Below are 14,860 nucleotides of genomic sequence, written 5' to 3' on the forward strand. Positions count from 1 at the left end.
ATACGCTGTGAGGAGATTTATAGCCTGTGAGGAGGTTTATACCCTGTGAGGGAGGTTTATATCCTGTGAGTGAGGTTTATATCCTGTGAGGAGGTTTATACCCTGTGAGGAGGTTTATACCCTGTGAGGGAGGTTTATACCCTGTGAGGGAGGTTTATACCCTGTGAGGGGGATTATAGCCAGTGAGGGAGGATTATACCCTGTGCGGGAGGTTTATACCCTGTGAGGAGGTTTATACACTGTGAGGGGGTTTATTCCCTGTGAGGGAGTTTTATACCCTGTGAGGGGGGTTTATACCCTGTGAGTGGGGTTTATACCCTGTGAGGGGGGTTTATACCCTGTGAGGGAGGTTTATACCCTGTCTGGGATGTTTATACACTGTGTGGGATGTTTATATGCTGTGAGGGAGGTTGAGACCCTGTGAGGGAGGTTTATACCCTGTGAGGGGTGTTTATACCCTGTGAGGGAGGTTGAGACCTTGTGAGGGAGGTTTATTCCCTGTGAGGAGGTTATATCCTGTGAGGGAGGTTGAGACCCTGTGAGGGAGGTTTATACCCTGTGAGGGTGGTTTATACCCTGTGAGGGGGTTTATACCCTGTGAGGGAGTTTTATACCCTGTGAGGGGGGTTTATACCCTGTGAGTGGGGTTTATACCCTGTGAGGGGGGTTTATACCCTGTGAGGGAGGTTTATACCCTGTGAGCAAGGTTTATACCCTGTGAGGGGGGTTTATACCCTGTGAGGGAGGTTTATACCCTGTGAGGGAGGTTGAGACCCTGAGAGGGAGGTTTATACCCTGTGAGGGAGGTTTATACACTGTAAGGGGCGGTTTATATCCTGTGAGGGGGGTTTATACCCTTTGAGGGGGGTTTATACCCTGTGAGGGAGGTTTATACCCTGAGAGGGATGTTTATACCCTGTGAGGGGGGTTTATACTCTGTGAGGGGGTTTATTCCCTGTGACGGAGGTTGAGACCCTGTGAGGGAGATTTATACCCTAAGAAGTGGGTGGGGTTAATACCCTGTGAGGGGGTTTATACCCTGTGAGGGAGGTTTATACCCTGTGAGGGAGGTTTATACCCTGTGAGGGGGCTTTATGCCCCGTGAGGGAGGTTTATACCCTGTGAGGGGGGTTTATACCCCGTGAGGAGGTTTATACCCTGTGAGGTGGTTTATACCCTGTAAGGGGGGTTTATACCCTGCAAGAGGTTTATACCCTGTGAGGAGGTTTATACCCCGTGAGGAGGTTTATACCCTGTGAGGGGTTTTATTCCCTGTGAGGAGGTATATACCCTGTGAGGGGGGTTTATTCCCTGTGAGTGGGGTTTATACCCTGTGAAGGGGGTTTATACCCTGTGAAGGAGGTTTATACCCTGTGAGGGAGATTTATACCCTGTGAGGGGGCTTTATACCCTGTGAGGGAGGTTTATACCTTGTGAGGAGCTTTATGCCCTGTGAGGGGGTTTATAACCTGTGAGGAGGTGTTTCCCCTGTGAGGGGGGTTTATACCCTGTGAGGGAGGTTTATAACCTGTGAGGAGGTTTATACCCTGTGAGGGGGGTTTCTACCCTCTGAGGGGGTTTATATCCTTTGAGGGAAGTTTATACCCTGTCAGGGAGGTTTATACCCTGTGAGGAGGTTTATACCCTGTGAGGGGGGTTTATACCCTGTGAGGGAGGTTTATACCCTGTGAGGGAGGTTTATACCCTGTGAGGGGGATTATAGCCAGTGAGGGAGGATTATACCCTGTGCGGGAGGTTTATACCCTGTGAGGAGGTTTATACACTGTGAGGGGGTTTATTCCCTGTGAGGGGGGTTTATACCCTGTGAGTGGGGTTTATACCCTGTGAGGGGGGTTTATACCCTGTGAGGGAGGTTTATACCCTGTGTGGGATGTTTATACACTGTGTGGGATGTTTATATGCTGTGAGGGAGGTTGAGACCCTGTGAGGGAGGTTTATACCCTGTGAGGGGTGTTTATACCCTGTGAGGGAGGTTGAGACCTTGTGAGGGAGGTTTATTCCCTGTGAGGAGGTTATATCCTGTGAGGGAGGTTGAGACCCTGTGAGGGAGGTTTATACCCTGTGAGGGAGGTTTATACCCTGTGAGGGGGTTTATACCCTGTGAAGGGGGTTTATACCCTGTGAAGGAGGTTTATACCCTGTGAGGGAGATTTATACCCTGTGAGGGGGCTTTATACCCTGTGAGGGAGGTTTATACCTTGTGAGGAGCTTTATGCCCTGTGAGGGGGTTTATAACCTGTGAGGAGGTGTTTCCCCTGTGAGGGGGGTTTATACCCTGTGAGGGAGGTTTATAACCTGTGAGGAGGTTTATACCCTGTGAGGGGGGTTTCTACCCTCTGAGGGGGTTTATATCCTTTGAGGGAAGTTTATACCCTGTCAGGGAGGTTTATACCCTGTGAGGAGGTTTATACCCTGTGAGGGGGGTTTATACCCTGTGAGGGAGGTTTATACCCTGTGAGGGGGATTATAGCCAGTGAGGGAGGATTATACCCTGTGCGGGAGGTTTATACCCTGTGAGGAGGTTTATACACTGTGAGGGGGTTTATTCCCTGTGACGATGTTTATACCCTGTGAGGGGGTTTATATCCTGTGAGGAGGTTTATACCCTGTGAGGGGGTTTATCCCCTGTATGGAGGTTTATACCCTGTGAGGGGGGTTTATACCCTGAGAGGGGGTTTATACCCTGTGAGGAAGTTGAGACCCTGTGAGGGAGGTTGAGACCCTGTGAGGGAGGTTGAGAACGTGTGAGGGAGGTTTATACCCTGTGAGGGATGTTTATACCCTGTGAGGATGTTAATACCCTGTGAGGGAGGTTGAGACACTGTGAGGGGTGTTTATACCCTGTGAGGGAAGTTTATACCCTGTGAGGGGGGTTTATAACCTGTGAGGGAGGTTTATACCCTGTGAGGGGGTGTATACCCTGTGAGCGGGGTTTATACCCTGTCAGGGAGGTTTATACCCTGTGAGGGGGGTTTATACCCTGTGAAGGAGGTTTATACCCTGTGAGGGGGTTTATACCCTGTGAGGAGGTTTATACCCTGTGAGGAGGTTTATACCCTGTGAGGGGGGTTTATACCCTGTGACGGGGTTTATACCCTGTGAGGGAGGATTATACCCTGTGAGGGGGGTTTATAGCATTTGAGGGGGGTTTATAGCCTTTGAGGGGTGTTTATACCCTGTGAGGGAGGTTTATACCCTGTGAGGGATGTTTATGCCCTGTGAGGATGTTAATACCCTGTGAGGGATGTTGAGACACTGTGAGGGAAGTTTATACCCTGTGAGGGGGGTTTATAACCTGTGAGGGAGGTTTATACCCTGTGAGGGGGTTTATACCCTGCGAGGGGGGTTTATACCGTGTGAGGGAGTTTTATACACTGTGAGGGAGGTTGAGACCCTGTGAGGGGCGTTTATACCCTGTGAGGGGGGTTTATACCCTGTGAGGAAGGTTGAGACTCTGTGAATGGGGTTTATACCCTGTGAGGGTGTTTATACCCTGTGAGGGATGTTTATACCCTGTGTGGGATGTTTATACCCTGTGAGGGAGGTTGAGACCCTGTGAGGGAGGTTTATACCCTGTGAGGGGTGTTTATACCCTGTGAGGGAGGTTGAGACCTTATGAGGGAGGTTTCTACCCTGTGAGGAGGTTTATACCCTGTGAGGGAGGTTTATACCCTGTGAGGGGGGTTTATACCCTGTGAGGGAGGTTTATACCCTGTCTGGGATGTTTATACACTGTGTGGGATGTTTATATGCTGTGAGGGAGGTTGAGACCCTGTGAGGGAGGTTTATACCCTGTGAGGGGTGTTTATACCCTGTGAGGGAGGTTGAGACCTTGTGAGGGAGGTTTATTCCCTGTGAGGAGGTTATATCCTGTGAGGGAGGTTGAGACCCTGTGAGGGAGGTTTATACCCTGTGAGGGTGGTTTATACCCTGTGAGGGGGTTTATACCCTGTGAGGGAGTTTTATACCCTGTGAGGGGGGTTTATACCCTGTGAGTGGGGTTTATACCCTGTGAGGGGGGTTTATACCCTGTGAGGGAGGTTTATACCCTGTGAGCAAGGTTTATACCCTGTGAGGGGGGTTTATACCCTGTGAGGGAGGTTTATACCCTGTGAGGGAGGTTGAGACCCTGAGAGGGAGGTTTATACCCTGTGAGGGAGGTTTATACACTGTAAGGGGCGGTTTATATCCTGTGAGGGGGGTTTATACCCTTTGAGGGGGGTTTATACCCTGTGAGGGAGGTTTATACCCTGAGAGGGATGTTTATACCCTGTGAGGGGGGTTTATACTCTGTGAGGGGGTTTATTCCCTGTGACGGAGGTTGAGACCCTGTGAGGGAGATTTATACCCTAAGAAGTGGGTGGGGTTAATACCCTGTGAGGGGGTTTATACCCTGTGAGGGAGGTTTATACCCTGTGAGGGAGGTTTATACCCTGTGAGGGGGCTTTATGCCCCGTGAGGGAGGTTTATACCCTGTGAGGGGGGTTTATACCCCGTGAGGAGGTTTATACCCTGTGAGGTGGTTTATACCCTGTAAGGGGGGTTTATACCCTGCAAGAGGTTTATACCCTGTGAGGAGGTTTATACCCCGTGAGGAGGTTTATACCCTGTGAGGGGTTTTATTCCCTGTGAGGAGGTATATACCCTGTGAGGGGGGTTTATTCCCTGTGAGTGGGGTTTATACCCTGTGAAGGGGGTTTATACCCTGTGAAGGAGGTTTATACCCTGTGAGGGAGATTTATACCCTGTGAGGGGGCTTTATACCCTGTGAGGGAGGTTTATACCTTGTGAGGAGCTTTATGCCCTGTGAGGGGGTTTATAACCTGTGAGGAGGTGTTTCCCCTGTGAGGGGGGTTTATACCCTGTGAGGGAGGTTTATAACCTGTGAGGAGGTTTATACCCTGTGAGGGGGGTTTCTACCCTCTGAGGGGGTTTATATCCTTTGAGGGAAGTTTATACCCTGTCAGGGAGGTTTATACCCTGTGAGGAGGTTTATACCCTGTGAGGGGGGTTTATACCCTGTGAGGGAGGTTTATACCCTGTGAGGGGGATTATAGCCAGTGAGGGAGGATTATACCCTGTGCGGGAGGTTTATACCCTGTGAGGAGGTTTATACACTGTGAGGGGGTTTATTCCCTGTGAGGGGGGTTTATACCCTGTGAGTGGGGTTTATACCCTGTGAGGGGGGTTTATACCCTGTGAGGGAGGTTTATACCCTGTGTGGGATGTTTATACACTGTGTGGGATGTTTATATGCTGTGAGGGAGGTTGAGACCCTGTGAGGGAGGTTTATACCCTGTGAGGGGTGTTTATACCCTGTGAGGGAGGTTGAGACCTTGTGAGGGAGGTTTATTCCCTGTGAGGAGGTTATATCCTGTGAGGGAGGTTGAGACCCTGTGAGGGAGGTTTATACCCTGTGAGGGAGGTTTATACCCTGTGAGGGGGTTTATACCCTGTGAGGGAGTTTTATACCCTGTGAGGGGGGTTTATACCCTGTGAGTGGGGTTTATACCCTGTGAGGGGGGTTTATACCCTGTGAGGGAGGTTTATACCCTGTGAGCAAGGTTTATACCCTGTGAGGGGGGTTTATACCCTGTGAGGGAGGTTTATACCCTGTGAGGGAGGTTGAGACCCTGAGAGGGAGTTTTATACCCTGTGAGGGAGGTTTATACACTGTAAGGGGGGGTTTATATCCTGTGAGGGGGGTTTATACCCTTTGAGGGGGGTTTATACCCTGTGAGGGGGTTTATACCCTGTGAGGGAGTTTTATACCCTGTGAGGGGGGTTTATACCCTGTGAGGGAGGTTTATACCCTGTGAGGGAGGTTGAGACCCTGAGAGGGAGTTTTATACCCTGTGAGGGAGGTTTATACACTGTAAGGGGGGGTTTATATCCTGTGAGGGGGGTTTATACCCTTTGAGGGGGGTTTATACCCTGTGAGGGAGGTTTATACCCTGAGAGGGATGTTTATAACCTGTGAGGGGGGTTTATACTCTGTGAGGGGGTTTATTCCCTGTGACGGAGGTTGAGACCCTGTGAGGGAGATTTATACCCTGAGAGGTGGGTGGGGTTAATACCCTGTGAGGGGGTTTATACCCTGTGAGGGAGGTTTATACCCTGTGAGGGAGGTTTATACCCTGTGAGGGGGCTTTATGCCCCGTGAGGGAGGTTTATACCCTGTGAGGGGGGTTTATACCCCGTGAGGAGGTTTATACCCTGTGAGGTGGTTTATACCCTGTAAGGGGAGTTTATACCCTGCAAGAGGTTTATACCCTGTGAGGAGGTTTATACCCTGTGAGGAGGTTTATACCCTGTGAGGGGTTTTATTCCCTGTGAGGAGGTTTATACCCTGTGAGGGGGGTTTATTCCCTGTGAGTGGGGTTTATACCCTGTGAAGGGGGTTTATACCCTGTGAAAGAGGTTTATACCCTGTGAGGGAGATTTATACCCTGTGAGGGGGCTTTATACCCTGTGAGGGAGGTTTATACCTTGTGAGGAGCTTTATGCCCTGTGAGGGGGTTTATAACCTGTGAGGAGGTGTTTCCCCTGTGAGGGGGGTTTATACCCTGTGAGGGAGGTTTATAACCTGTGAGGAGGTTTATACCCTGTGAGGGGGGTTTCTACCCTCTGAGGGGGTTTATATCCTTTGAGGGAAGTTTATACCCTGTCAGGGAGGTTTATACCCTGTGAGGAGGTTTATACCCTGTGAGGGGGGTTTATACCCTGTGAGGGAGGTTTATACCCTGTGAGGGGGATTATAGCCAGTGAGGGAGGATTATACCCTGTGCGGGAGGTTTATACCCTGTGAGGAGGTTTATACACTGTGAGGGGGTTTATTCCCTGTGACGATGTTTATACCCTGTGAGGGGGTTTATATCCTGTGAGGAGGTTTATACCCTGTGAGGGGGTTTATCCCCTGTATGGAGGTTTATACCCTGTGAGGGGGGTTTATACCCTGAGAGGGGGTTTATACCCTGTGAGGAAGTTGAGACCCTGTGAGGGAGGTTGAGACCCTGTGAGGGAGGTTGAGAACGTGTGAGGGAGGTTTATACCCTGTGAGGGATGTTTATACCCTGTGAGGATGTTAATACCCTGTGAGGGAGGTTGAGACACTGTGAGGGGTGTTTATACCCTGTGAGGGAAGTTTATACCCTGTGAGGGGGGTTTATAACCTGTGAGGGAGGTTTATACCCTGTGAGGGGGTGTATACCCTGTGAGCGGGGTTTATACCCTGTCAGGGAGGTTTATACCCTGTGAGGGGGGTTTATACCCTGTGAAGGAGGTTTATACCCTGTGAGGGGGTTTATACCCTGTGAGGAGGTTTATACCCTGTGAGGAGGTTTATACCCTGTGAGGGGGGTTTATACCCTGTGACGGGGTTTATACCCTGTGAGGGAGGATTATACCCTGTGAGGGGGGTTTATAGCATTTGAGGGGGGTTTATAGCCTTTGAGGGGTGTTTATACCCTGTGAGGGAGGTTTATACCCTGTGAGGGATGTTTATGCCCTGTGAGGATGTTAATACCCTGTGAGGGATGTTGAGACACTGTGAGGGAAGTTTATACCCTGTGAGGGGGGTTTATAACCTGTGAGGGAGGTTTATACCCTGTGAGGGGGTTTATACCCTGCGAGGGGGGTTTATACCGTGTGAGGGAGTTTTATACACTGTGAGGGAGGTTGAGACCCTGTGAGGGGCGTTTATACCCTGTGAGGGGGGTTTATACCCTGTGAGGAAGGTTGAGACTCTGTGAATGGGGTTTATACCCTGTGAGGGTGTTTATACCCTGTGAGGGATGTTTATACCCTGTGTGGGATGTTTATACCCTGTGAGGGAGGTTGAGACCCTGTGAGGGAGGTTTATACCCTGTGAGGGGTGTTTATACCCTGTGAGGGAGGTTGAGACCTTATGAGGGAGGTTTCTACCCTGTGAGGAGGTTTATACCCTGTGAGGGAGGTTTATACCCTGTGAAGGGGGTTTATACCCTGTGAGGGTGCTTTATACCCTGTGAGGGAGGTTGAGACCCTGTGAGGGAGGTTTATACTCTGTGAGGGGTGTTTATACCCGTGAGGAAGGTTTATACCCTGTGAGGGGGGTTTATACCCTGTGAGGGGGGTTTATACCCCGAGAGGGAGGTTTATACCTTGTGAGGGAGGATGAGATCCTGTGAGGGAGGTTTATACCCTGTGAGGGAGGTTGAGACCCTGTGAGGGGGTTTATACCCGGTGAGGGGGGTTTATACCCTATTAGGGTGTTTATACCTTGTGAGGGAGATTTATACCCTGTGAGGGAGGTTTATACCCTGTGAGTGGGTTTATGCCCCGTGAGGGAGGTTGAGACCCCGTGAGGGCGTTTTTACCATGTGAGCGGGTTTATGCCCCGTGAGGGGGGTTTATACCCTGTGAGGGAGGTTTATACCCTGTGAGTGAGGTTTATACCCTGTGAGGAGGTTTATACCCTGTGAGGAGGGTTTATACCCTGTGACGGAGGTTTATACCCTGTGAGGGGTTTATAGCCTGTGAGGGAGGTTTATACCCTGTGAGGGAGGTTTATACCCTGTGAGGGTGGTTTATATCCTGTGAGTGAGGTTTATACACTGTGAGGTGGGGTTTATACCCTGTGAGGGGGTTTATACCCTGTGAGGAAGGTTGAAACCCTGTGAAGAAGGTTTATACCCTGTGAGAAAGGTTTATACCCTGTGAGGGAGGTTTATACCCTGTGAGGAGGTTTATTCGCTGTGAGGAGGTTTATACCCTGTGCTGTGGTTTATACCCTGTAAGGCGGGTTTATACCCTGTGAGGAGGTTTATACCCTGTGAGGAGGTTTATACCCTGTGAGGGGGGTTTATACCCTGTGAGGTTTATACCCTGTGAGGGGGTTTATTCCCTGTAATGAGGTGTATACCCTGTGAGGGGATTTATTCCCTGTGAGGAGGTTTATACCCTGTGAGGAGGTTTATACCTGTGAGGAGGTTTATATCCTGTGAGGGGGGTTTATACCCTGTGAGGGGGGTTTATACACTGTGAGGAGGTTTATACCCTGTGAGGGGGTTTATACCCTGTGAGGAGGTTTATACCCTGTAAGGGGGGTTTATACCCTGTGAGGGGGATTTATACCCTGTGAGGAGGTTTATACCCTGTGAGGAGGTTTATACCCTGTGAGGGGGTTTATTCCCTGTGAGGAGGTTTATACCCTGTGAGGGGGGTTTATACACTGTGAGGAGGTTTATACCCTGTGCGGGGGTTTATTCCCTCTGAGGAGGTTTATACCCTGTGAGGGGGTTTATACCTTGTGAGGAGGTTTATTCCCTGTGAGGAGGTTTATACCCTGTGAGGGGGGTTTATACCCTGTGAGGAGTTTTATACCCTGTGAGGGGGTTTATACCCTGTGAGGACGTTTATACCCTGTGAGTGGGTTTATACCCTGTGAGGGAGGTTGAGACCCTGTTAGGGAAGTTTATACCCTGTGAGGGAAGTTTATACCCTGTGAGTGGGGCTCATATCCTGTGAGGAAGGTTGATACCCTGTGAATGGGGTTTATACACTGTGAGGGTGTTTATACCCTGTGAGGGAGGTTTATACCCTGTGTGGGATGTTTATACCCTGTGAGGGAGGTTGAGACCCTGTGAGGGAGATTTATAACCTGTGAGGGGTATTTATACCCGATGAGGGAGGTTGAGACCTTGTGAGGGAGGTTTATACCCTGTGAGGAGGTTTTTACCCTGTGAGGGAGGTTTATACCCTGTGAGGGAAGTTGAGACCCTGTGAGAGAGGTTTATACCCTGTGAAGGGGGTTTATAACCTGTGAAGAGGGTTTATACCCTGTGAGGGAGGTTTATACCCTGTGAGGCGGGTTTATATCCTGTGAGGGGCGTTTATACCCTGTGAGGGAGCTTGAGACCCTGTGAGGGAGGTTTATACCCTGTGAGGGAGGTTTATACCCTGTGAGGTATGGTTTATACCCTTTATGGGGGATTTATACCTTGTGAGGGAAGTTTATACCCTCTGAGTGAATTTTATACCGTGAGGGAGATTGAGATCCTGTGAGGGAGGTTGTCCCCTGTGAGGGAGCTTTATACCCTGTGAGGGGCATTTATACCCTGTGAGGGAGGTTTATACCCTGTGAGGGGAGTGTTTGCCCCGTGAGGGAGGTTTATACCCTGTGAGGGGGGTTTATGCCCCGTGAGGGGGGTTTATACCCCATGAGGAGGTTTATACCCTTTGAGGGGTGATTATACCCTGTGAGGGGAGTTTATACCATGTGAGTGAGGTTTATACCCTGTGAGGGAGGTTTATACCCTGTGAGGGATGTTTATACCTTGTGAGGAGGGTTTATACCCTGTGAGGGAGGTTTATACCCTGTGAGGAGGTTTATTCCCTGTGAGGAGGTTTATACCCTGTGAGGTGGTTTATACCCTGTAAGGGGGGTTTATACCTTGTGAGGGGGATTTATACCCTGTGAGGAAGTTTATACCCTGTGAGGAGGTTTATACCCTGTGAAGAGGTTTATACCCTGTGAGGGGGTTTATTCCCTGTGAGGAGGTTTATACCCTGTGAGGGGGTTTATACACTGTGAGTAGGTTTATACCCTGTGAGGGGGTTTATTCCCTCTGAGGAGGTTTATACCCTGTGAGGGGGTTTATACCTTGTGAGGAGGTTGATTCTCTGTGAGGAGGTTTATACCCTGTGAGGGGGGTTTATACCCTGTGAGGAATTTTATACCCTGTGAGGCGGTTTATACCCTGTGAGCACGTTTATACCCTGTGAGTGGGTTTATACCCTGTGAGGGAGGTTTATACCCTGTGAGGGAAGTTTATATTCTGTGAGGGAGGTTTATACCCTGTGAGGGAGGTTTGTCCGCTGTGAGGGGAGTTTATACCCTGTGAGGGGGTTTATACACTGTGTGGGTGTTTATACCCTGTGAGGGAGGTTTATACCCTGTGTGGGATGTTTATACCCTGTGAGGGAGGTTGAGACCCTGTGAGGGAGATTTATACCCTGTGAGGGGTATTTATACCCGATGAGGGAGGTTGAGACCTTGTGAGGGAGGTTTATACCCTGTGAGGAGGTTTTTACCCTGTGAGGGAGGTTTATACCCTGTGAGGGAAGTTGAGACCCTGTGAGAGAGGTTTATACCCTGTGAAGGGGGTTTATAACCTGTGAAGAGGGTTTATACCCTGTGAGGGAGGTTTATACCCTGTGAGGCGGGTTTATATCCTGTGAGGGGCGTTTATACCCTGTGAGGGAGCTTGAGACCCTTTGAGGGAGGTTTATACCCTTTGAGGGGGATTTATACCTTGTGAGGGAAGTTTATACCCTCTGAGTGAAGTTTATACCGTGAGGGAGATTGAGATCCTGTGAGGGAGGTTGTCCCCTGTGAGGGAGCTTTATACCCTGTGAGGGGCATTTATACCCTGTGAGGGAGGTTTATACCCTGTGAGGGGAGTGTTTGCCCCGTGAGGGGGGTTTATACCCCATGAGGAGGTTTATACCCTGTGAGGTAGGTTTATACCCTGTGAGGGAGGCTTATACCCTGTGAGGGAGGTTTTTCCCCTGTGAGGGAGGTTTATACACTGTGAGGGGGGTTTATACCCTTTGAGGGGTGATTATACCCTGTGAGGGGAGTTTATACCATGTGAGTGAGGTTTATACCCTGTGAGGGAGGTTTATACCCTGTGAGGGATGTTTATACCTTGTGAGGAGGGTTTATACCCTGTGAGGGAGGTTTATACCCTGTGAGGAGGTTTATTCCCTGTGAGGAGGTTTATACCCTGTGAGGTAGTTTATACCCTGTAAGGGGGGTTTATACCTTGTGAGGGGGATTTATACCCTGTGAGGAGGTTTATACCCTGTGAGGAGGTTTATACCCTGTGAAGAGGTTTATACCCTGTGAGGGGGTTTATTCCCTGTGAGGAGGTTTATACCCTGTGAGGGGGTTTATACACTGTGAGTAGGTTTATACCCTGTGAGGGGGTTTATTCCCTCTGAGGAGGTTTATACCCTGTGAGGGGGTTTATACCTTGTGAGGAGGTTGATTCTCTGTGAGGAGGTTTATACCCTGTGAGGGGGGTTTATACCCTGTGAGGAATTTTATACCCTGTGAGGCGGTTTATACCCTGTGAGCACGTTTATACCCTGTGAGTGGGTTTATACCCTGTGAGGGAGGTTTATACCCTGTGAGGGAAGTTTATATTCTGTGAGGGAGGTTTATACCCTGTGAGGGAGGTTTGTCCGCTGTGAGGGGAGTTTATACCCTGTGAGGGGGTTTATACCCTGTGAGGGAGGTTTATAACCTGTAAGGAGGTTTATACCCTGTGAGGGAGTTTTATACCCTGTGAGGGAGGTTTATACCCTGTGAGGGGGGTTTATAGCCTGTGAGGGAGGTTTATACCCTGTGAGGGAGGTTGAGACCCTGTGAGGGAGGTTTATACCCTGTGAGGATATTTATACCCTGTGAGGGGGTTTATACCCTGTGAGGAGGTTTATACCCTGTGAGGGAGGTTGAGAACCTGTGAGGGAGGTTAAGAACCTGTGAGGGAGGTTTATACCCTGTGAGGGAGGTTTATACCCTATGAGGGAGGTTTATACTCTGTGAGGGAGGTTGTGACCCGGTAAGGGAGGTTTATACCCTGTGAGGGAGGTTTATACCCTGTGAGCGGGGTTTATACCCTGTGAGGGAGGTTGAGATCCTGTGAGGGAGGTTTATACCCTGTGAGGAAGTTTATACCCTGTGAGGGAGGTTTATACCCTGTGAGGGAGGTTTATAACCTGTGAGGGTGGTTGAGACCCTGTGAGGGAGGTTGAGACCCTGTGAGGGATGTTTATACACTGTGAGGGTGGTTTATACCGTATGAGGAGGTTTATACCCTGTGAGAGGGTTTATAACCTGTGAGGAGGTTTATACCCTGTGAGGGGGGTTTATACCCTGTCAGGGAGGTTTATACCCTGAGAGGGGGGTTTATACCCTGTGAAGGAGGTTTATATCCTGTGAGGGGGTTTATACCCCGTGATAAGGTTTATACCCTGTGAGGGAGGTTTATACCCTGTGAGGAGGTTTATACCCTGTGAGTGGGGTTTATAACCTGTGAGGGGGTTTATACCCTGTGAGGGAGGTTTATACCCTGTTAGGGGGGTTTATACACTGTGAGGGGGTTTATATCCTGCGACTGGGGTTTATACCGTGTGAGGGAGGTTGAGACCGTGTGAGGGAGGTTGAGACCCTGTGAGGGAAGTTTATATTCTGTGAGGGAAGTTTATACCCTGTGAGTGGGGCTTATACCCTGTGAGGGAGGTTGATACCCTGTGAATGGGGTTTATACACTGTGAGGGTGTTTATACCCTGTGAGGGAGGTTTATACCCTGTGTGGGATGTTTATACCCTGTGAGGGAGGTTGAGACCCTGTGAGGGAGGTTTATACCCTGTGAGGGGTATTTATACCCTATGAGGGAGGTTAAGACCTTGTGAGGGAGGTTTATACCCTGTGAGGAGATTTTTACCCTGTGAGGGAGGTTTATACCCTGTGAGGGAAGTTGAGACCCTGTGAGAGAGGTTTATACCCTGTGAAGGGGGTTTATAACCTGTGAAGAGGGTTTATACCCTGTGAGGGAGGTTTATACCCTGTGAGGCGGGTTTATACCCTGTGAGAGGCGTTTATACCCTGTGAGGGAGGTTGAGACCCTGTGAGGGAGGTTTATACCCTGTGAGGGAGGTTTATACCCTGTGAGGGGGGTTTATACCCTTTGAGGGTGATTTATACCCTGTGAGGGAAGTTTATACCCTCTGAGTGAGGTTTATACCGTGAGGGAGGTTGAGATCCTGTGAGGGAGGTTGTCCCCTGTGAGGGAGCTTTATACCCTGTGAGGGGCGTTTATACCCTGTGAGGGGGTTGATACCCTGTGAGGGGGTTTATACCCTGTGAGGGAGGTTTATACCCTGTGAGGGGAGTTTTTGCCCCGTGAGGGAGGTTTATACCCTGTGAGGGGGGTTTATGCCCCGTGAGGGGGGTTTATACCCCATGAGGAGGTTTATACACTGTGAGGTAGGTTTATATCCTGTGAGGGAGGTTTTTCCCTTGTGAGGGAGGTTTATACACTGTGAGGGGGGTTTATACCCTTTGAGGGGGGTTTATACCCTGTGAGGGGAGTTTATACCATGTGAGTGAGGTTTAAAACCATGTGAGGGAGGTTTATACCCTGTGAGGGATGTTTATACCTTGTGAGGAGGGTTTATACCCTGTGAGGGAGGTTTATACCCTGTGAGGAGGTTTATTCCCTGTGAGGAGGTTTATACCCTTTGAGGTGGTTTATACCCTGTGAGGAGGTTTATACCCTGTGAGGGAGGTTTATATCCTGTGAGGGAGGTTGAGACCCTGTGAGGGAGGTTTATACCCTGTGAGGATATTTATACCCTGTGAGGGGGTTTATACCCTGTGAGGAGGTTTATACCCTGTGAGGGAGGTTTAGAACCTGTGAGGGAGGTTAAGAACCTGTGAGGGAGGTTTATACCCTGTGAGGGAGGTTTATACCCTATGAGGGAGGTTTATACTCTGTGAGGGAGGTTGTGACCCGGTGAGGGAGGTTGAGACCCTGTGAGGGATGTTTATACACTGTGAGGGAGGTTTATACACTGTGAGGGAGGTTTATACCGTATGAGGAGGTTTATACCCTGTGAGGGGGTTTATAACCTGTGAGGAGGTTTATACCCTATGAGGGGGGTTTATACCCTGTCAGGGGGTTTATACCCTGTGCGGGAGGTTTATAACCTGTGAGGGAGGTTTATCCCCTGTGAGGGGGGTTTATACCCTGTGAGGGAGGTTTATACCCTGTGAGGGGGTTTATATCC

Source organism: Pristiophorus japonicus, chromosome 20, assembly GCF_044704955.1.
Source record: "Pristiophorus japonicus isolate sPriJap1 chromosome 20, sPriJap1.hap1, whole genome shotgun sequence".
Taxonomy (NCBI): Eukaryota; Metazoa; Chordata; class Chondrichthyes; family Pristiophoridae; genus Pristiophorus; species Pristiophorus japonicus.